This window comes from Octodon degus, unplaced genomic scaffold, assembly GCF_000260255.1.
Source record: "Octodon degus isolate 3935 unplaced genomic scaffold, OctDeg1.0 scaffold00012, whole genome shotgun sequence".
NCBI lineage: Eukaryota > Metazoa > Chordata > Mammalia > Rodentia > Octodontidae > Octodon > Octodon degus.
In genome coordinates this window covers 8,034,360-8,056,036 of record NW_004524588.1, presented here as the reverse complement: position 1 = coordinate 8,056,036, position 21,677 = coordinate 8,034,360, and the positions used below count along the sequence as shown (strand labels likewise).

At 34.7% G+C, this 21,677-nt stretch overlaps 1 pseudogene; it reads right to left on the bottom strand.

Moving 5' to 3' along the window:
* LOC101593000 overlaps positions 1-11,276 on the bottom strand; it is a 107,370-nt pseudogene extending 96,094 nt beyond the window's left edge.
* Positions 11,277-21,677: the final 10,401 nt, after the last annotated feature.

The window sequence follows — 21,677 nt, the reverse complement described above, 5'->3', positions numbered from 1 at the left end:
TGATGTAGTAGACTCTAGGGTCAGGCCATCCACTGTGCAACCATAATCCCAATCCCAACCTGGCCTGTTCCCGTAGACCCAAGTTTCAGAGTCATGACCACATGGAATCAGCACCTGGCAAGGTCTTGTGACATTCAGGGCCCAGCATGCCTACTTGCTGATATAAGCAACAGACTATCTAAGAACTTTCTTAGCAAGTTTTCCTGTAGATCTTAAGATGTAGTCCACTGTCAAACTGAGGATGGGCTAAATTGTGATGGCTTTCATTTTGATAGCCAGTCTGTAAAACCTGGAGCAAGTGTATATTTCTTCAAGTTGTTATCCTGTTCCATGGTTTTATTCCCTTTAAAAAAATGACAGTACTATGCTGTTTTGTATAATGTGGCTTTTAATGTATTTTTAAAATATTTGTAGATCATGTAGTGTGGATCTAGCTTTTTAAATTTTTTTCCAGGATTATTTTGGTTATTTGAGATCTGTGGTTCTGTGCTGTGCTGGCTAATCTTAATCATCAAATTGAATGGATTAAGAAATTCCTGGAAAGGTGATTACATCAGGGAGATATTAAATTTATCAGGGGTTGGGGCCGGGGAGATGGCTCAGTAGAATAAGTGCTTCCCTGGCAAGTGCAAGGGCCTGAGTTCAATCCCCAGTTCTGCCCAAAAAAAGAAAAGAAAGAAAAAGAAGAAAGAAAGAAAGAAAGAAAGAAAGAAAGAAAGAAAGAAAGAAAGAAAGAAAGAAAGAAAGAAAGAAAGAAGGAAATGTATCAGGGGTTAATCTACTGATGTCCACACCATAATATGACACTAGAAGGTCAGACTCAGGTAGAGAAAGTGGGTAACTGAGAGAAGGCTATTAGATGGTATTTTTCTCCCCGGCACTCTGCGACTGTGTTGTGCTTCCCAGCCCTGAGAAGGGAGAAGGGGACAAAGTCATTCCACCGTGAATCTGTACCATGTTGTTCTACCTTGTCTCAGATTTACAGCAGACAAACCAACTAAGCAGGTGCTGGAACTTCTGAATCCATGAGTCAAATATATCATTCCCTCCATTAAATTGTTAATATTGCAACAATGGAAAAGCTGACTAATAGAACATGCTAATTTTATTTTATTGGTACATGTTTGCAGCACAAAATGATTACTTTCCTTGTGGGGAACACATGTACATAACTCATGATGTTTTTTCCTTTCACCTCCTTCCCTTTTTATCCTTTCTCTCTGCCCTGCTCTATCTAGGTCCTCATCCTTTTTCAAAAGATCTATCTCCCTATTTCCTATTACTTGTCTTTTATTTTGCTTTTTATTTATATGTTGGGTTTCTCATATAAAAGAAAACATGTGCTACCTTAGCTTCTCTTTCTGACTTATTTGATTCAACATTACGATCTCCATTTTTGGTGCATCCATTTTTCTGCAAATGACTCATGTATCTTTCTTTGTGGCTGCATCTGTTACATATACACACTAAATTTTCCTTATTCATTCATCTGCTGAAGAATATGCAGACCATTTCCAGGATTTAGCTATCATGAATTTTGCACACACACTCTCATGTAAGTATATACGTAATATGATTATATGATGTCTTTAACTCTTTCAGGAAGACATGTAGAAGGAAAATGGTTGTGTTAAATGGAATTTTTAGTCTTAATTGTTGGCTGGATCTCTAAACTGCTAATCCTAATGGGTTGTATTATACTTGTTTAAATCTCACCAACAATGTAGAAGAGTTCCCTTTGTTCTGCAGGTTTAGCAGAACTTTGTAGAATGTGATTTCCTAATGGTAGCCATTCTTTATGGAATAAATGGAAGCTTATTGTTGGGTTTTTTTTTTTTTTTTTTTTTTTTTGCTTTTTTTTTTTTTTTTGCATTTTTGATGGCCACTACTGCTGAACATTTCTACGTGTTGATTAGCCATTTGTGTTTCTTTTGAGAATGTCTGCATTTCAGTTGCCCATTTTTTGATTAGGTCTCTTATTTGGGAGATTCTAATTTTTTTTTACTTCATTATATATTCTAGACAGTAGTTCTATTTCTCAGTAATAGATGAGAAAAATTTTATTTCTTCTGCTGTGCAGAAACTTTATAATTTGATATGATCACATTGTTTGTTCTTGATACTATTTCTTGTGAAATTGGGGTTCTGTTCAGAAAGTCCTTGCCTAAGCCTATGCCTATGCCTTCAAGAGTTTTACCTATTTTGTCTTCCATCAGATTATGTATTTCTGTTTTAACAGTTATATATTTGATTCATTTTGATTTGATTTTTAGTACAGGGTAAGAGATATAGGTAAACATTCAATTTTCTGCCTGTGGATAGACAATTTTCCCTGAAAATTCTGTTTAAAAGGCTATTTTCCTCCAGCTTATGTTTTTGGATCTTTTGTCAAAGATCAGATAATTGAATGTTCTGGGACTAGTTTCTGCAGCCTCCATTCCATTCTATTGACCTACATGATTGCTTTTGCCAAAACCATGCTAATTTTATCACTGCAGGTTTGTAGTATAACTTGAAATTTGGGATTGTGATGCCTATTTCTTTGTTTTTATTGCTGAGGATTTATTTTGCTATTCTGGACCACTTCTTTCTACAATGTGAATTTTTGGATTGTTTTCTCTGGTTCTGTGAAGAATGCTATTGGTATTTTAATTACTCTTGCATTGAACCTGTTTATCAATTTTATTGATTTCTGCTCTGATCTTTGTAATTTCCTTCCTTGTACTAACAATAGATTTGGTTTGTTCTTGCTTTCTAGAAGCCTGATATATATCACTGCTTATTTATTTGAGTTTACTCTGTTTTTATGATTTGGGCATTCACAGACATATCCTTCCCTTTTAGGACTACTTTTATTCCATTCCATAAGCCTGGCATGTTGTACTGGCATGCTCTTCCTCAATTTCATCTGTGGTCCATTGACTATGAAAGTATATTGTTTAAAATTCATCCATTTGCATAATTTCTGTGGCTTCTATTGCACTGGCTTTAATTTCATTGCACAATGAATTGAAAACATTTATTGGTTAATTGTAATACTTTTGCACTTACTTAAGCCTTTTTATGGGTTAATCTGCAGTCTATTTTTGAAGAAATTCCTTTATGTTGCTGAGAAGAAACCATTATTTCATTGTTGCTGGATGGAATACTCTGTAGCTGTCTATTAAATCCATTTTTTCAAATACTTTATCCAATTCTGATAATTATTTGTTGAAATTAAACCTAGTTGATCTGTCCATTTGCGGTAGTGTGATATTATAATCCTCCAGTTTGATTTTGTGTATGTTTGTCTGATAATTTTGTTTAGTATCACTTGTTTTATGAAGTGGAATGCAACATTTTGTGGTGCATACATGCTGATAATTGTTACCACTTCCTATTAGATTCCTCCCTTAGCTATTATGCAGAGAACTTCTTTGCCTCTTTTGACTGTTTTGACTTGAATTCCATTTTGTCTGAAAGTAAGACAAGTAGTACTTCTTGCTTTCATATTCCTGTTGCATGGAATATTGTTTTCCCTCCTGTGATTGTTAATCTAAAACTTCTTTCTTAGCTAAATATATTTCTTTTATATGGCATGACAGTAGATTTTGTTGCATGATCCATTCTATTAAACTGTATCTGTTGATTGGGGAATGAAGACCAATATTTGCATTGACAAATGTTACTGAAAGTTACTGAATTATTCCTATTATGATTTCCTTTCATCCTTTTCTGCTTCACTGCTCACCCTGTATAGTGTACTCATTTGGTAAGGCTCGTTGGCATTGTTGCCTTCGCCTTCTCTTTCTAGGATGATCTTGAGAATTTTTGGCTTGCTGGCTTACTTTCTTTCTTTTTCTTTTTTTTTTTCAGAATCGGGGATTGAACTCAGGCCCTTACACTTGCCAGGCAAGCATTTATTCTACTGAGCCATCTCCCCGGCCCCAACTATGTATTTCTTTAGGAGTGATCTGTCAGGAAATACCTAATTTCTACATCAATTGTGAAGAGCATTTTTCAGGATATATCAATCTGGACTGGGAGTGATTTGGGGAAAGGGACTGGTGTACTTCACTCCACGATCTCCTGGACTGGAAAGTTTGTTTGGAGAGGCCTGCTATAATTCCAGTAAGTTTACCTTTTAAAGGATATTTGTCCCTCAAGCAGGTTTTACAATTCTTTTCTTTTGATGGACCACTGGAATTTTGAACATGATATGTCATGGAGAAGTTCTTTTTCGATCATACTTATTCAGGGTTCTATATACCTCACTTACATGTATAATACATTCTTTCCCTATATTTGGAAAGTTATCTGCTATTATTTCAGTAAACTATCTTTGATTTTTCACTAATTACAATGAACATTAGATTAGTCTTTCTGGCCTCTTCTACCAGCTCTTACATTCATTTTTATGGTCTCTTGTTTTTAGAAAATCTCTGAATCATTAGTCTCTGACAGCAGCCCTGTGTTCTAATCCTAACACTCTACATTCACCTTGCTTGTTTCTGCTCCCTGTACTTTCAACAGAACCTTTTAATCTCTAGAATCTCTGAATTTTTTTCCCCTCTTCATGGACTCTTATTCTTTGCTATACTCATCATTATATTTTACTTCATTTTGTTTATGTCTACTAGTTTTTTATTAGTGTCTTCAGTAAACTGCTTAAATGTTTTACTGTATCGACTATTTGTTTTGTTATTTTTTAAGCTTTCTGAACACCTTATTGTTCTTTTCTTTTAATTGCCGCTGTTATCGTTTTGAATACTTGACTATGTGGCTTTTGTTTTGCTCTCCCACAATGCCCTAAGGGACAGATTTTTGCGAACTGGGAGTGTTCAGAGGCTTCTTGCTGCCTTCCCACCTTTGTATTGCTTTTGTTTGGTTCTGACATTTGTGGTCCTTTGCAGGAGAAGCATTTAGCTAGTTTGATGTTGTCTATAATGAGTGGTTTTGTGGTGTGTTTCACTCTGAGGATGAATAAATACAAGTCTCTGCCTCCATCCCAAGATCCAAACACCTCCATTGATTTGGGAGGTCTGAATGTAGTACAATTGGTGCAGCATCCAGTTCTTCAGGAATGGATCATAGTGCTTTAATGATTCAAAGATAAGCTGAATAGATATCTAGATATTTATGTACAGAAAAAAAACTTTAAAAGGCAGCAAATATTCCACCCTAGCAATATCAAGAAAGTGAGCAACAATAATAACATCAAGAAGAAACGATACTGACATGTCATAAGCAGCAAAATATCACCTTTAAAAAAAAAGAGTCCTAGACTGGGCATGGTGCTGCACCGGTGTAATCCCAGCACTGGGGAGAATGAAAACAGGAAGATCACTGTGAGTCTGAGCTGCATAATTGGACCCTGTATCAAATATATTTAAAGAAAGAAAAAGATCTATCATAACAGTGTAAAAGCTAGAACAAATCAAATAATTATATTCACAAATTATTCAAAAAATTATTCCTTGACAATAGAAAAACTCGATAGTAATAACAGTTAACAAAATACTAAACATTAATAAAGTTTAACAGCTTTCACCTGTTAATCAGAGAATGGGGATTAGAATGACAAAAGAGAAAAAAAAATTGAGAAACTATGAAAAGTCAAAGAGAACAATGAGATAAAGGATCCTATTAAGTAGTGAAAGGTTGGACAAGCACCTACTTTGGTAAGTGCAGGGAACAGAGTTTGATCCCCTGTCTCACACCATGCCAGCTCCACTCCTGGAATATGTTGAGCTGGCGAATGTGTCTGGGTTTGGTGGCACACACCTGTAATCCCAGCCCTGGGGTGGCTGAACACAGGAGGATCACTAGGAGTCTGAGCTGTGTACTGAGACCTTGTACCAAATACATAAAATGAAAAAAAAATAATCATGAAAGGAAATTAATAGCATTATATAAAGTTAATAGGAAAGAATAAATAATAAGGGAGAAAAAGAAAAAATGATCAAATTAAAAAAGAACAAAAAAGTGAAAATGCAAGAAAAGAAAGAGCGAGCCAAGTGAGCAAGAGAGAGAGAGGAAGAGTGTATAAATTCAAAAACTTGTTTCTCTCTGGTTTTGAATGAAAGTTGTTTCTCTCTAGTTTTGAATGAATTTTGTTTTCCTGGGTTGTATAGTTCTGGAATCTAACAAGTCACATTTTTGTCTCCCTAACCTTAGGGCCTGGGGGTTAGTGAGATGCTGTCTCGTTTCAGAAGCCCACCTGTTAGTTCACCTCAGAGAGTGGCAACTGTCAAAGCCAAAGCTTGTCTTTGCTCACACTGATAGGTAAAGAAAATAATCAGATTTTTATTTTACTGGATATAGGAGGCAGGGCCAGGCTTCATGAAAACCGCTATGCTTGATACCAATACTTGCAGATGCAGCTGTTTCTGATAACCACATTTGCCAGACCTGGATTTTCACCACGGAGGGCAGCACTTAGCTTGAGCTTGAACTTCTCAGAGAATGGAAGCACTGCCTGGCCATACTTTCTACACAACTGTCTCTTTTGGCTGTCTTTCACCAAATCACTGAGGGAGGGCAACACTGGCAACCCTGAAATGAAGGTTTTTCTTGTTTTGTTTTGATTTGATTTGTTTTTTAGTTGTTCTGATGTGCTGTCTTAAAATAAACTCTGTGACAATACACTGGGCGCTTCAATGGATTCTTTGTTTAAACCGTTGCCTGCCACATTGAAGGGAATCACTTTCAGAATAAAACTTCATGCTGTTTTTGCCATTTACAATAAACACGGGATTTTCTGAGGTGAACACTATTGGTCTGATCTTTTGTATTATCTGGAACTCCTGACTGTAGGGGCTTATCTTATGTCTCCAGAAATTTGTTCCCATCCTCAGAAACTAACGGAAGTTTCCAGGATGCTTCATTGTTTTCTAATTGTTTTTATCTATTTCTCCAACTTTGTAGCTTCTATTTTCTGCACAGATATTCTCCAATTCCTAGAGATCTACTTGGATTTTCTTTTTACCAAGTTGTTATTTTCCAGGTGTCTGGATTCTGGGTAATGGAAGAGCTAAATTTTGCCACAGATTTCTATTCCTCCCTTTTGTTTCTTTTGCTAATGTTAAAATTATGTTTTCTATTCCTTTGAAAAGGGTCCTTAGGGGCTGGCCAGATAGCTTAGTGGACTAAAGTGCCTGCTTAGGCAGGTGCAAGGACTGGGATTGATCCCCAGTGTGCCTTGCCGGCCTCACCCATGGGGCATGCTGAGAAGGCAACTGAGACTGGGCATAGTGGTGCTCAAGCCTGTAATCCCAGACTTGGGAGGCGAAAAACAGGAGGATCACTATGATTCTGATTTTTGTAATGAGATCCTATAGACCCTGTACTAAATACATTAAAAAATGCCCTTAGAGATATGACATAAATTGCACTTAATCTGCAGATCATTTTGAATAGCAAGAGCATATGAATTATATTAATTTCCATATACTTGAAATTAATTAAACAATAACATTCAGAATGATATCGAAGAATAAAATACTCAGTATAAATTTAGCTAAGGAGGTGAATGATCTTTTTAGTGAAAATTATAAAAAAAGATGAAAGATAGTGAAGAGAACATAAATAAGTAGAAAGATATCCCCTCTTCATAAATTGGAATAATTGCTACAATCCTATCTAGCTGTGCAAAAATAGAGACAGACTGATAAAAAATAAATAAAGAGGTATCACCAATCAGGTATCATCCTCCAAATTATGAGAAATTAATATAAGCAATATTGGTTGAGAATGTTCCTACTTTTAATTCAAGATCCTTTGGTTAGAGTAATATGTTGGTTAGAGTTGCTAGCTTCTATTGATTTCTTTGGGTAGGTTGTCAGTATTACAAATGAAAAACGCTTGAGAGAAAATACAGGTTTTAAGTTGTTTGTGGGAGACTGATATAAATTAAGGGAAAATAATAGCAAATAGACAAAAATTTAGTGAATACTGCTTTACAATGATGCAAACACACATCTCTCGGGGGTGTGGAAAGGGAAACACATACAACATCAAAAGTCACCTAGTCACAAACCTTCTACCTGAGTCCATTGCAGCGTATGACACACAGCATATCTAATACTGTCAGGGCTTCTCCTTAGCCAAATTTAGGGTATTCTGTAGTCATCTGAGATGATCTACCCAACTTTTCTCACTTCATCTCAGTTTAGATTGCTGACTTAAATATAGGTGTAGGATGGATGCCATCTTGACACCTTTACACCCTTAAAGGTTCAACTAATTTTAATTTTTCCCTTAGAATATAATATAACACTTATCATTTTCAAAAGGTAAAACATTTCAGGTGATTCCATTTGGTTTTTGTTAATAGCCACAGATTTATGTCATGTATTAAGGAGCAGATGTGAATGATCATGTCACTAAACATTTGGTAACTAAGGATACTAACACTTGGTAGGCCTGATGACTTGGTAAAAAAAAAAAAAATGCAGAATAGACTTGGGCAAGTAATTCATGCATTATATGTTCACTTATTAGTCTTTGAATCTTTGATTAATAATTATTAACTAAGACCACTTTCCATAGTCCTTAGATCATCAGAGAACATTCTTTTCCCCAGTTCATGGCAATAGACTTAGTGGGAATGAACTTAGTAGAATTTCCTTTGACAGGATAAGATTTCTCCTTCAGTTAGTAGGCTTTGTGTCGGAGAATTGGCTTAGTTTCACAAAGTGTTTAAAAGAATTATGATACCCTTTGCTGCAGGAATATCTTGTCCATGCAAAGTTTAATATTTCTGGCTCCCTAGAGGTCAAGATGAAAGCTGTTGTTCCACTCTTACTGCCCATTACAATTATAATGCCCATCTTCTGAAAATTAAATCCCTGCTCTTTTGTGCTCCAGTAAGACCATATTTCTCTTAGAGAAGCCTATATTAGCTTATTTTTGTTCAACTCACAGGAGGTAGGCATTACTGAGTTTTTGAGCACTACTGTTCTTCTCAACAGCTAATTCCTTACAACTTGTGAAATGTATTATGGACTGTGTTGGCTTTTGAAACTCTGGAAGCAAAGTGAGTTGATTAGATTTATTTGGTAGACCCATGGAGTCATCCTCCTTCTCCGAGTCATTGGATTTCTTTTTCCATCATGTATAACCTTACCAACATTTCTCCTTCTTTTAATACAGGTAATAATTTGACTCAAAAGTCACCTCAAAAAATTGTATTACAACTATCTGTCCTAGCCCTAGCCAGGGAAGAGTACTTCCCTATGTAATAATTGATATTATGTCAACTTGAGAACTGAGTAGTTTTGAACCTTAACTAAGTGACTCAGCAGGGGGCCTGAGTCCTTACTTTAGAAATTTCCTGACCTCAAAGAAGAGTGAATATAAAGGACCCACCCTAGGAGTGTATCGCCTACATACAATATAATGGAGGAAAAAACGACTTGCACTCCCCAACATTTTGCTGTCACTACCTTTTGTTGTTTTGTGCATCTTGAACTATTACCCAGGTGCCATGCCATCCTGCCTTTGAGCCAGGTGATCACTAACTGAAACCTCCACATACCATGAGCTAAATAAACCTTTCCTTCCTTAATATGGGACATCATGTATTTCATCTCAGCAATGATAGAAAAGAAGTCAACACATTGATCAACAAAGTCTTCCTTATACATTTTACTTTCTATCCTTTTAAATTCAATATCCTCAAGATCCACTGCCAGGAATATTAACCTTGTATTTAACAGTGAAGTTTTGCCAACTACTATAACTCCTTATTATATAGTTCTTATATTCCTTTTACAAAGTTCTTTTGAACCATGATGATATTTGATCTCTGTTATGGGCATGGAGACTACAGGAATTAATGGCAGATTCCATGGTGAGCAAAAACATTTTGAACACTGTACATATTTTTGTGTTTGTATAGTTTTGAGGCATGGAATACTTCCATCTTTCAAGAGGAATAGTAGGACATTGCTGCTGTCCCAAGAATTCAGATTATTCTGGCTTCTAAATCTTTTTTTTGAAAAGTTAAAAATTCCTTAATTTTTTATTCTGCATGCCACTACCACAATTTACAGAGTAATATACCTGATGTACTGAAAAGAAAGAAAAAGACAAAGTCACAACAGATAAAAGAGCTCAGGAATGTACATTTAATTGATACTATGCTTGATCTTAGCCAAAAGGTCTAGAAGAGATTTAACCCACTACTATTATGGACTATTGGACTATACTGGGTAATTTTACTGAATTCATGCACCTACAATATTTGAATGGCAATGGAACACCCATCTCTGACAAAACAAAGAAGGGGATATAAATTATATATATATATATATATATATATATATATATATATATATATATCCAAAATAGTTAGGATAGATATACAGCTACTTTATCTTAGTTCATTGAGACAAAGATTTGTACTAATAGTGTATAGACAAGATATCATGTGTGCATCTTGTACTCTGAATAAGTACTACAAAGACAATATGCAATGTATTAATCATTGTAACTGTCCTAACCTGTTTTGAAACTGTCTCATTGCTATTTCTTTCTCATTAAAATTAATATAAATAAATAAATAAAAATAATTGACACTGTGTTACATTAATCAATGGTTGTACTTTTTGCAAACTATGGCTATGACAGTCCTGAACCAGAAGAGTTTCCTGTTTAAGCTGCAGTAACTTTTCTGAGTATGGATCACCATTCCTTCTGTGAAAGATTTTTGCAGTTCTTCCAAAGCATTTGGAATGACTGTCTCAAAGCAACCTGCAGATTTCCTGACAACTCCTTGCTCTCTCTCCTGCTACGAAATGTAGCTCCTTTCTGTTGTATTTTTAAAAAACTTCTTCTACCATATCCACCACTTCCACCACCAGATCCATAACCACCACCATAGAGACTGCCAGAAGTCTCTATAACTGCCTCCACCAAAACTTCCTCCTTCATGGGTCCATAATTTGACTGCTATTGTCCAATATACTTTCCAAAATCATTATACTTCCCACCACCACCATGGTTACTACCACCAAAATTTCCTCCTTCATTGTAAACATCATATCCTCTTCCAACACCATATCCACCACATTGGTTTCCATATCCTGGTCCACCACCAACATACCCTCCTCTACTACTATAGCCAGGACCACCACCATAGTTTCCACCATCACCTCTTCCATAACTGCCTCTGCTGCCACCTCCTCCACCACTGTAACCTCCTCTCCCACCAAAATTTCCACCATGGCCAAAATTCCCTCCACCACCTCCAAAGTTTCCTCCAAGACCCATAAAGTTGCCAGAACAACCTCCATGGCCTATTTGTGATCTAGCAGACTGCATCTCTTGTTTAGAAAGGGGCTCTTTTCACTTTAGAATTATTCCCATTTATAGTGTGGCTTTTCTGAACAACAATTTTATCAATTGTGTCATGATGGTCAAAAGTTACAAAAACAGATCCTCTCTTTTTCCCCCACTCTGTCTGTCTTCCATAACGTCCATGGTTTCAATCTTGCCATATTTTTCAAACTAGTCTCTGAAATTATATTCTTCTGTATCTTCTTTAATACCACCAGCAAAAACTTGCTTCACTGCTATATGGGAACAGGCTTTACCGAATCCTCTCTAGAAATAGCTCTCTTTGGTTCCCCTACAAGCCCATCAACAATGTGTGGTCCAGCACACATTGCTGCATCTGTCTCTTCAACCAAGAGTAAGGCACAAAGCCAAAGTCATAAAACCTCTGGAGCATTTTGTTTGAGAATTTCTCCTTACCACACAATCTGTGAGTGTGCCCCATTTCTTAAAGTGTTCTCTTAAACTATCATTGGTAGTTTCAAAACTCAGACCACCAATAAACAGCTCCCTCAACTGCTCTGGCTCCTTTGGATCATGGCCCTCAATTTTGAGACCAGACTTGCCTGTTCCAACTCGACTTCAATATGGGATCAAGAGGAAGAGAGGCTTATAAATTCATATATATATTTATATATATATATATATTCAGGTATGTTAAGGACCAAATCCTTTCATATCAGGAGAATGGATTTGTTATTAGAGACTTACTGAAACTAATAATTCATGTCAATCTTAAAGTCCTGAAGTCAGATCATTATTGTCCAGTTGTAAGAAATTGTCTCTTTTTCTATGCTGCCACTACATTAACTCACATTTTGCTCTAAATTTGGGATTAATCATCCTAAAACTATTATTTTCTTCAAATTATCAATTCAATTAACCCATAGAAATCCAATTTCATCAAGTTTCTAATCACCTGCATCTCTTTTAATGAAGCAAGAAGTTCACGCATCCATCTACTCTTTTAGTAAGAGTTATACTTTCACATGCTATTGTGGTCCGAATATTGTTCTTCCACTTTAGGAATAAGAGATTTTCTGGATTTATGAAACATGTATTTCTAGAATTATGACACTTCTATTTAGTATGTATTTAGATATGTCTAATGTACTTCTCCTATTATATACAAGTTTATAAGAGTTGAAATGCTTAACAATCGTATTTTTATGGTACACATTGCACTACTTATGTGGACATAATTCTTAGACACTGTTGAGTGATTTGACTCTAATTCTACCATTAAAGTATATGTTTAGGAACACTCCTATACCATTGTAGGCTATATAATCTATAAGTAGAAATGAGGTAAGAATGTATGTGCACATGATTATAAAAATAAAAGCTTCACAGGAAAAGAAAAGGAAGAGGAGAAGGAGGAGGTGGAACTTATCATTCCTGTTAGGGCAAATCAATTTCTTTTATATATTGTGTGTCCTGGTGTTATGTAAAATAGATTTACAACCATTCTATCATCATGGTAAATTGATCCCTTGACCTTTACAGAGCTTCTTACTTTTGCCTTAACATCTGTGTGATCATGTGCAAGTGTAGTTTTTCTTGCTTGTTATTGGATTTCATTTGCTGCAATATCATTTTCCTTCCTTTCACTTTCAGGCTCCAAAGTGTCTTTATTGGTGAGGTGAGTTTCTTGTGGGCAGCATAATGTAGGATCTTATTTTCAGTTCATTCAATTAGTTTGTATCTTTTAAGTGGAAAGCAGAGACTATTTATAATCGGAGTTATTAGGGTGTAGAATTATGGCTATCTTTTTGTTGACGTTCTTCTAGTTCTTCTGAACAGTTTTTGATTGTTCTTCTCTTGATCTTTGTAGCTTGATGATTTACTTCATTTATAATTTAAATGCTTTTTTAGTGCCCAGTTGAATATCTACTCTTCTAGTAAGAGTTATACTTTCACATGCTATTGTGGTCAGAATATTGTTCTTCCACCTTAGGAGTAAGAGATTTTCTAAATTTATGAAGCATATCTTTCTAAAATTATGACATTTCTAGTTAGTATGTATTTAGATATGTCTAATGTACTTCTAAAAGTAACATTCTTAATTTGTGTTGTATTTTAGCTGTAAAACTCCAGTTTCTTAGATTACATCTTAAGACAAAATTAAGATGTAATTTCTATAATTCATGCTATCCTTCAGCACTGTAACCTTATTTTTTAATATGCTTACAAACTTGTGCAAGCACTAATACAATCAAATTTAAAAGAAAAGTAGAATTTCAAAAAGCAATAAGGTACACATTAATACTCATTCTTCATTTCCCCCTATTATCATTCAGCTCTTGGTAATTACTTATTTACTTTATTCCTATATAGATTTGCTTATGCTGAATATTTTATGCAAAGAGGCTTACACATGTAACATATTATACCTTCCTTCTTAGCAATATATTTAAGCTCAATTTATGTTGCAAATTTCATGAGTACATTATTAGATTTCCTTCCTGTGTGATGTTCCATTGCTTAGATACAACATATTTCCTTATATACTCAACATATGACAGATATTTGGGTGGTCAACACTTTTTTCATACTAATAATGATGTTGCTATAAGCACTAGTGTACAATTTTTATGTGAATATATTCTTTTCTTTATTACTAGTTATATTGAAATATTCAATATGGCTACTGGATATGTTTGAATAATTGCCTGCTTTCCAAAATAGCTGCACTAGTCACACCAGCAATATAGGAAGTTTCAATTTCTTCATAATCTTGACAATTACTATCATCTGACATTTTCATTAAGCTCTTCTAGAATGGCAGCTCACTAAGATTTGCATTTTCATAGTGGTTAATAACATGGAACATATTTTCATGGGATTAAAAACTATTTTTTGTAACTTTAAGAGAAGGGTCTATCTGGATTGTCTTTTAATTATGGCTTTTTTGCTTTCATGACAGGAAGTTAAAAGAGTTCCTTTATATTGTGTTAGATGTCTCTTATCACATATATGACTTGCACATATTTTATCTCAGTCAATGATCTGTCTGTTCTATTTATTGATTACATCATCAGAAGCAGAATATTATAGTTTTAGGAAGTTGAATTTTTGTTTTATCTTTTTTTTATCTTTTCTGTCATATACAAGAAACTATTGCCTACTATAAGGCCAATGAGATATATGCTTAGATATTTATCTAAGAATAGTAGTTTGATATTTTACATACAGCTTTTTCATCCATTTTATGTTAATTGTTACATATGGTGTGAGGTGGGGCTCTAAATTCAGTCTTTTATTTTAGGATATCCAAAAAATGGTCACAAATTTTGGACAAAATTGTCCCTGAGGAATTTGTTAAAAGCACTGTTTTCTCTTGGAATTGAATCAACATCTTTATTAAAAGTCACTGGAGTCTCAATGGAAAGGCTTATTTGTGTACTCTGAAATTTATTCCATTGATTTATGTTATCATGTTTATGGCAATACTATATTATGTTCAATGCTATATTATTTTTTTACCTTTGTATTACATACTCAAATCAAGAAGTATAAGTCTTCCAGTATTTTTAATACGGTTTGGTCTGGGTTCCTTAAAATTCTATTATCATTTTACTATCACATGTCATTTTCTGATAAAATACTACTTCAGATGTTGGGAGCTATTATATTATATTATATTATATAGATATACTTAAACAGCATCTCTAAAATATTATTCCAATTTTAACAATGCTTTATATTTTTCTGTTTGTCTTTAACATCTTTTATCTTTATTCATTAATATTTATGTCATTTTGGATGTTTCTATTAGCGAAATAGCCTTTAATGAATTTATTCATTGTTCATTCTTACATAAATAAGATGAATTCTTTGATGTCTGGTATATATCAACATTACTTGCTTTAATTATTACTTCTAATGTTTAAAAATTAGTTCCGCTTTTAGTAGAAATCTTAGAAATTGTCATATACAGGATCATGTCATCTGAAAATAAAGTCAGTGTGCTATTCTTTCAAATATGAATACCATTTGTATATGTCTGCATGTATATGCTTACTGATTCACACACGTAACCCAGATGCTTTGATTGTATAAATAGTGCAGTGTTGAATACAACTGGTGAAAACTGATATGATTGACCTTTTTCTAATGGGCTCACAAGTTGTCTTTCATAATGAACTATGATGAGGGGATGGGGAAACAGCTCAGTGGAATGAGTGCTTGCCTGGCAAGTGCAAGGTCCTGAGTTTGATCGCTGGTACCACCAAAACAACAACAACAACAACAATAATAATAATAAACTGTGATGTTAGCTGTGAGTTTTTAGAGACTCTCTTTAGTATGTTTAATAAGATCCTTTTTTTAACAGTTCATTGAATGCTTCATCATTAAAAGATTTTATATTTGGTCAAATGAGGTTTTACATCACTTGAGATAATCTCATGATTCATGGAATTTATAAAACTGATATGTCTAGTACATCAATTCATAGGTGAATATTAAATTAAGTGCTTTGCTGAAATTAATTATTGGCTATGTGTATATTTCCTTTTATACATAACTAGATCAGGTTTGCAAATTATTTGTTATTTTTTAAATCCTTTCCTCTTTTCTTCAGTGTTTTTTTTTTTAATAGAACATGTTTGAAGTACATAATGTTTACATTTATCATTCAGCTTGGCACATGTATATAACCTATTTTAACTTGTTTTTGTCCCCTATTTCTCTCACCAGCACCCCCTGCTCTTTCTAACTCTTGGTACCCTATTCATCTACAAAAGCTCTACTTGCACTTTTTCTCTTTAGTACTTTCTATTCCCTTTTCTCTCCTCCTTCTTCCCTCCATCCATGTCCCCTTCTCATTTGAGAAAGGCTTCCCTACTTCCTAGTCTTTATATATTTCATTGTGATCTTTATTTATATTTTGAATTTCTTTTTATTTATATTTATAGGCAAAATTAGTCTTTGACTATCTTTTCATGTGATAAGAAAATGCTTTATTCGATCTGGGGCTAGAGTAACATTCTTATAAAAATGAATTGATAAGTATATGCTTTTTTAAAAAAAAAGTGTGAATGATGGATTCCAACTCAAATTTCAATATTTGGTTAAAATATATGTCCTAATTGATTTCATGTTGCTGTAAAAGAATAATAGATAGCTGATAATTTAAATGAAAATAAATTTACTTATTGTTGATGTGAAGGCTGAGCCATCCAGAGTTGAGTGGTCTTGTATGGGGAAGGCCTTCTAACGGCATGGCAGAGAAAATCACATCGGAAAAGAGAAAAGCATGTGAGGCTGTGCTGGTGGCACATGCCTTAATCCCAGCACTTGGGAGGCTGAAAATAGGGGGATCACTATGAGTCTGATCTGTGTAGTGAGACCCTGTAGACCCTGTACTAAAATACACTAAAAAATAGGCATGCTAGGGGTAACTTGGTAACTCACTTTTGCAATAAAGCCATTCCTTCAAAAACTCATCAACACATTAATCTTTCCACAGTGTTCCCTTCTTTCTGAAAGACCTCCACAGATCATCTCTGAGACCTAATTTTTCCCAAGAGCCTTCCCTTACATCATGCATTAATTTATCAATTTATTCAACAGGCATTTTTTAACAGTACCCTATGTACTAAGCATGAAAATTACAGAGAGAAACAATATTATTCTGTCAGTGTGACACATTTGTAGTTCAAGGTAGTCAGGAGATTACTGAGTCCAGGAGTGCAAAACCAGCCTGAGTAAAATAGTGAGAAGCCCATGATAATATAACGTCATTAATAAAAGTATGTAATAATAATAAATACAGCTATTATTAATTATATGAATTAATAGTAATTATTATCATTATATAAAAACAATCCTGTTATAGTTGGTTTATACCAAATTTCCTCCCAAAGCCTCATGAACTCAGCGGCAGGGGTTTTGAAATGTGATTGACTAAAGACAGTCATATGGCTGCCCTGCTGTGAGGAGTGGAGTCTGGTTGGAAGGGGCAGGTCCTCAGGTGCACTCCTCGCAGCAGCATGTCTCTGCCCATGCCTCCACTCTTCTCTGCCTCCTCGCACCCATGACTAAGCAGTCATCTTCTGCTGTAGCCTTCTGCCAGGCTGCTACATCTTTTAGGCAGTGGACTCTGGACTGCAAACATAAGCCTAGTTCTACCTGTCCTCATTTAGTTCATGGATGCTAGGTGTTGTGTCCCAGTGGCAAGAGAGTAACTAAGACACATCCCTCTTTTCAGGTATAAGAAGTGAAAAGTAGCATCGAGTCATGGATTTCTGCATTTGAATGTGGATGATTCTCCGTGGTACGCAGTCCAGCCAATTTTCTTAACCTCTAAACAGAATAAATTCAATATATAATGGGGATCAATATTTATTTTTAATTCTTAATTAGTTAATAATTATTTTTATTTATTTCATAAGTAAAATAAAACCCCAGGAATTCAAAGTTCCATATCAGTTGAATTCACTAGTCCTTCAAATCCTAATGCCTCTGAATAATCACTGAAGGATATTAAATGGACATGCCACTTAAAGTATAACAGTTATAACTTTCCAGTTGTTGAAAACATCACAGGTTTATCCCATATCCACATTCTGGGTATCTTTGAAGTTCACTTCTTGAGCCATGTCCCTTGCTTCAATGCAAGCCTTTCCAAACTGTACTCTCTTTGGAATTCTGTATATACCACTTCAAGCATTTACACTTCTGAGTGTTTAAAAAATCTCAGAATTTCCATATTAAATATGTTTATCAAAATCTTTGATCTTGCCTTCTATTTGAAGTTGATGTAGTAAGGATTTCTTTCTTCCAGGTGTTTGGAGAGGATTTTTGTTGTTGTTGTTGCTGCTGTTAGTTTTATTCTACTTTTTTTACCAGTCTTCTATCTTTCCTCTAGTAGATCAGTATTTCTAACAATCCTCAGAATCCTCATGTGATTGGGAGGGGAAAAATGCCCTCACAGTAGATGCACTAAAGTTGGAGACCTACATGAACACTAGGACACCTAATAAACTCAGGAAAAGCATTAGCCAATATATTTGGGTTCTGTAGAGGAAGAGATTTAGTATTAAATGCACGTATGACTACACCAGGGATTTGTTAGGTAGGCTTACAGGATCAGAATGGAAGAATACCAACAGCCATTTTCTGGATGTCACTAAAATGGCCCTCTGGGTGTGAGAGTGCCAGAGGGTTGAAAGTCAGAGGCCTGGAAGTTCTCTGCAAAGACACCAGTGAGAAAATGTCAAAAAGCCAAAACGTCTGCATGGGAAGGCTGAAGAGTGTGTGCTGGAAGTTTGTTGGAACTGAAGACAAATATCCAAAAGTAGCAGCAGAAATGGACCTCCTCTGACAAAAGAGGAAACTCTTCTTCCCCTTTTTACTCTGTCCAAGTTATTGACCTATTGGTTGTAGCCACCCACATCCTAGTTAGTCTTTTTCCTTCTCCTTGATGTTCAGGCTCATATGCCAATTATCCACAGACATACTCTAAATTTACTAATCTGCTAGGTCATTCTCACTCAAATCAAATTAACATATAATTAAAAATTATACTTGAATACTTTTGAAAAAGTATTTTAAATACAAACATAGGCATATCATTGTTCTATCTGCTTATTAACTTGGTATTGTCGGGCAACGATATCTCAGTCTATTATGCATTGGGCCATGAATTCTAATACATTCATTATGAAAAATATTTTGAGGCAAGTAATATCACAAATAAATAGTCTGAGAAATGCTAAGGAATTTGTAAAACAAACTTTTACTTAGGCACACATGACTTCTTTAACCAGTAGTTGTCATAATTTAATACTTGTGCTGTAAAATAGAGCCCTGCAAAAATTTTCTCTAAAATCCCACATATTAAAAGTTATTTAGTTTTGTGAACCATGTTCTGCCTATCACACCTACTAACTATGTATTGTGAAAACAACCATAGATAACAGGTACACAGTTGCATGAAACTATGTTCCAATAAAGCTTTATTTAAACAACCTGGCAATTGACAAGATTTAGGGCTAGCTAGATTAGTCCAAAAGTTCTATAACCAATTTCAGTTATATAATGCATTATCATTTGATTTAAATTTATTATAGTAAATGCCTAAACTCTCTGACTCTGATTATAAGGAAATTAAGTTCAAATTGTTCTTTTTGAAGTAGTCCAATGTATAATTTCATTAGAAAAGAATTAATTTCTACTTCATTTGTTTCAAACTAAGTAAGGTTGCAAAACCTGTTTCATGTCCTTTTAGTATAGCTTATCATAAAACACTGCTCTATACTTAACCTCTTTCTGCGAATGAGCTCAATCTCTTTTAGAACATTATTTCATTAATCCTGCCTATGACCTTATGAAAAAGGTAGATGAAAAGTGTTAAGAAATGTTTAGAAACATTTCAGAAGTTGAGCAAGACTGAGTGACAAGCACTTGCAAATCTCAGAGTGACCCAGTCTCTTTACAATACGTATCTGTAGGGTTGGCAAGATAGCTCAGCAGATTAAGCACCTGCTTAGGCAAGCACAGAGGCCAGAATTCCATCCTTGGCACCACATGCTGTGCTGGCCCCACCCCTGGGCACACTGAACCAGCAACAGGGTTTGGGCATATTAGTGCTAGCCTGTAATCCCAGTGCTGGGGAGGATAAAAACAGGAGAATCACTACAAGTTTGAGCTGTATAGTGAGACTTTACACACACACACACACAAAAAAAAAAGAAGCAAAACAAAACAAAAAAACATATCTGAGATGTTCAGAGGCATGCTGTACCTTGCTAGGTAGTTCTGAGAAAGGAGTCCCACACGAAGAAATTCCTTGCCTTATAGCACGCTTCCTTGAAACTATATCAGACTTAGGAATTCACTTCTCATGCAATTTTTCATCATTTTTTTTTGCCTTTTCACTTTGCTCTGTTCTAAATATTATCTTTTTTCTTCCTTATAGTTTGATGACCATATTTCAATATTAGGAGAAGAATTGAGAAAAGTCAAATATTTGTGTTCTTTATGTCTTACAGGTAACCTATGTGTTTATTAACTTCACATGAAATCAACTGGTGATTTCTCTTTGAAGCCATATACACATAAATGTAAAAAACAAATAGGAAAGAAAAATTATAATTACAAATAATATTTGAAATTGTATTCACTGTTAGGATTTTTTTATTTTGAATCTGTCCTTGCCAGTAATCTATGAATAATAGAGTCTATTAGTAATTTCAACATAATGGTATAGAACTTTTTTAGATCATGAATGACAATCACTACTGAATATAATATTTTAAAATACTCAAGTTGAAAGATGATCTTCCTCAATTCCTACTTTTATCAGACCATACTCTACTCCAGCACTTTATAAGGGTCTTTATTACCAACCTCATGAAATCCAGTTATTTTGATATATTTCTTGTGGCTTCTAGCAGCTCAAACCTGTGTTACTTGCAGCATTTCTCAAACTCTCTCAACTGGATTTCTATGAAGTTTAAGAAAATCTGCCTAAGGGCTGGGGAGATGGCTCAGTGGAGTAAGTGCTTGCCTGTCAAGCACAGGGGCCTGAGTTCAATCCCTGGTTCCACCAAAAAAAAAAAAAAAAGAAAAGAAAAAAGAAAATCTGCCTAAACCATGCACAAATTGTGTATGTTTTCATGGAAAAAACTTACAGTACCTAGACAAGCAGTTTTGCTCACTTATAAAGTCTGGTTCATCTTCTTCACTCTTTCATGTTCCACAATTTAGTAAGAAATGCTTTCAGCTCCTTTACTTGCCCAAATAACCTCATAGATCTGTCCTACCAAAAGAATTCATAGAATGCCTGTTACACAGAACATACAATGCTAAAGATTCTTATACTTCTTGGGACCAATAAGGGCCTTTTAGAAAGAGTTTATGGCACAAAACATACAGTAAAATGAAAGAATGTTCTGTGTCTATTGGGGTAGATTGAATACACAGGCATAAAGTTCTAGACATAGACACATAAGAATAACACACAAGGAACAAAATTTTACACTTTTCTGAGTAATACACTGCCATAGATTATGTGAGGAAGACATTTCTTTCAGAGATGGATCAGGAAAATATTTATCTTGATATTTGAAGAAAAGTATACTGTTTATGTAAGATTCATACATAGAGAAATAAAGTACTTGAGAACAGTGTTTCAATAGTATCAGAAAAGAAAAACTACAACAGCTTGGGAAAGCATATAGGATGGAAAGACAGTAGGAGAAAATACAGCTGATTATAAATTATGAAAGAGGGCAATTTGGGGATATTGATCTGCTTACAGGAACTAAAAAAATTATGTACAAAAAACATAGCTCAGCTTTAGAAAGATTAATTTCATAATAAATAGCAAAATAAATTAAACATATGAAGAT